Raw genomic sequence first — 2985 nt, 5'->3', positions numbered from 1 at the left:
CTCACAATGTTTTCAAAAATTGATATCATGGTTAGTAGAGGCCGGTCCATGACCGGGCGAGCGGGGGTGCTCACGAAGTGACCTTCCCCAATCGTACCCAAGTTCCCGAGCCGAGGCAACTTTGGTGATGACGGATACGTGGCCTTTTGGCACCGAGTCAGGGTTTCCTAAATTTCCCAAAAATAAAATATTTAGGTGGCGACTCTGTATCTGGCAAAGCAGTCCATGTTTGGCACTTCTTTCAAAAAATCAGTTTTCTCAAAAACGATTTGCCGGATTTGGACTCTTTGGTTCAGACTTAGAACCGTGACAATTTTAGAGTCCTGAGCTGTAGTGACCCCAAAATGAACAGAACGGGACCCATCCTCCCGGAGCGTTCGGGGACGTCTACAGTTTCTGGCGACTCTGCTGGGGATTTAGAGAGCTTGACTCGAACTCATGATATCTGTTTTTGACTACACTTGTGTGTTTCTTTGCATTGCATTTGCATTGGTGCGCCTAGGACACCGTGTTTGCCATCTGCTATTCCTGAACGGTTTGCCGGAGGCTTGTCTTGTCAAGGCATGACCATAAGGCTGACCGGTTGTGGGCTCTGCCAGTATGGGAACACAAACCCCGGTTTTACCGGGGCACCCTCTTTGACCATTCGACCTAGTGCATATTCGGATCCATAGTGACTATTCCAACTAGGACAGGTTGCTTACCCGTTTATAGGTTGTTTGAAACCGCTGCGTGCGTAGTGAAACCCTAGCTCCTGACAAAATAGGACAGGGAAACCCTACCCCAACATAGGGGTGTTTTGGCTTTCACTTATCTGTTATGTGCTTTAGAGTGCGTCTCTACAGGAATGCATGTATCAGTATATGAGTTTGGGCATCAGGCCTGCGGGCATCAGTTCAGTATTGTTAGTATCAGGCCTGCGGGCATCAGATTAGTATATGAGTTTGGGTATCAAGCCTGCGAGCATCAGTTCAGTATTGTTAGCATCAGGCCTGCGGGCATCAGTTCGGTATTATGGGTATCAGGCCTGCGGGCACCAGCCAGTATTTGAGGATTAGTTATCTGCGGATATCAGATTCTGTTTTTGGGACAGTGATACAGGGATAATAATTAGTGTTTGAGGACAGTGTGTATTCAGCTTATTGACTGTGTGTTGTTATGCCCGACTGTGTGTCATGCATTTTATTTTAAGCTGTTATGCTGCCCGTTTATCTGTTTATTTATTTCCTTTGCCCTTTATTTATCTTTTGCTAGGTCAGTTTTAGCACAATTGCTTCCAACCCAGCAGGCATTCCCCAAGCACTTTGGACACGAGGTCGTCGACTCCATCGATCCGAGGATCTAATCGACGGACAGCCAGTGTTCCATTCTCTACCCCCTGTTACCAGAAGGAAGCAGAAAAAACGCAGTGTATCTGAACAGAGAGCACCAGAACAGTGGTTTCCCCCATCAGTGGACAATTGGATTGAGATCCCCATTGAGATAGATCTGCCAGTAGTTCAGACAGATCGAAACAGTATGACGGCACCAACAGGAGTTGAGGAGATGATACGCCAAATGCAGGAAACCATGCGGGCCATGTAGCAGGATGCCGTTCGCCGGGATGAACTCGCTAAGCAACAAGCTGAAATTATGACCCAGCAGGCTGAGCTGATTACTAGACTACAACAACAGAATACAGCATCTGCTTCGCACCAAATTCCTCCTCCGGCAGGGGCCCCATTACCTGAGCAGACACCTGTTGTTCAGAACGCTCCTCCGAACACCCAGAATACTGTACCGACTATCCAGAACCCGCAAGAGGACACGAATCTTCCAACGGGGCCAGCTCCGCCCCCGCTTCCACCACAGCTGTCCAAGGTCCATACATCCAATCACCCGGACTCTCCCTTCGAGGTCGAGGTTGATCATACAGCTCTGAAATTGAGCAAATTGGAGAAGCTCTTCAAGAAATCCCAAGGGGTCAAGGCTATGCCGGATATCGAAGATGGATATACCGAGGAGGCCGTAACACTCCCCGATAGGTTCAAAATGCCACAAATTGACCGCTTTGATGGGTCCGGCGACCCCATGGTCCATATCCGACTGTTTGCAGACATCTTGCGGCCAATGGGCCTAACACGGCCACAGAAGCTCTCACTATTCGGCCGAACCCTGTCGGGTGTGGCCTCCCATTGGTACGCAAGATTACAAGATGAAGTAAAGAAGAATTGGGATGAGATGGCTGAGGCCTTTGTCACGCAATATTCATACAACACTCAGATCGAGATCACAACCCGTGACCTTGAAACGACAAGGCAAGAACCCAACGAAACTTTCTCGGACTTTGTGATCCGATGGAGGGCAAAGGCGTCAATGATGACTTTAAGGCCCACTGACAAAGATCAAATCCGGATGATTGTGCGCAATCTCCACCCGAAGTTGATGCAGAGAATGATTGTAGTCCCCTTCCCTACTTTCGCAGATTTACATGATATGGGGGTACAAATCGAAGACGCAATGAAACAAGGTCTGTTTGACCACGACAGAGAACAACCGAGGAGGACCTTCAACCGCAACAACAATGCAGGCCCGAGTGGCACTGCAAATACGAGAGCCTCGGAAGTTAGTATGGTCACCACCACTCCCCCTCCCCCTCCGAGGCCCATGACTGCCACACCATTCTCCGGCGCGTCCAGAAGCAACACACAAAACAACCGATTCCAACCGCGAGGCCAAAGAACCTTTACCCCACTATATATGCCTCTGACCAAGGTTCTGGGAATATTGATCAGGAAAAATCATTTGAAACCCTTGGAACCAAAGCCATTACCAAATCCACTCCCCCCCTCTTACGACCCGTCAAAGTACTGCGCGTATCACCAACAACACGGTCACGACATCGACCGTTGTTACAGATTACGTCATGAGATCCAAGATCTTATTGACAAACAGGTGATCGCGCCTCCTGATAAACCCAATGTCACAACCAACCCTCTCCCACCA

The sequence above is a fragment of the Camellia sinensis genome, chromosome 8 (genome assembly GCF_055761805.1).
Source record: "Camellia sinensis isolate YWXY chromosome 8, ASM5576180v1, whole genome shotgun sequence".
Taxonomy (NCBI): Eukaryota; Viridiplantae; Streptophyta; class Magnoliopsida; order Ericales; family Theaceae; genus Camellia; species Camellia sinensis.
The sequence above is the reverse complement of the archived record's forward strand: the minus strand, read 5'-3'. Positions refer to the sequence as shown.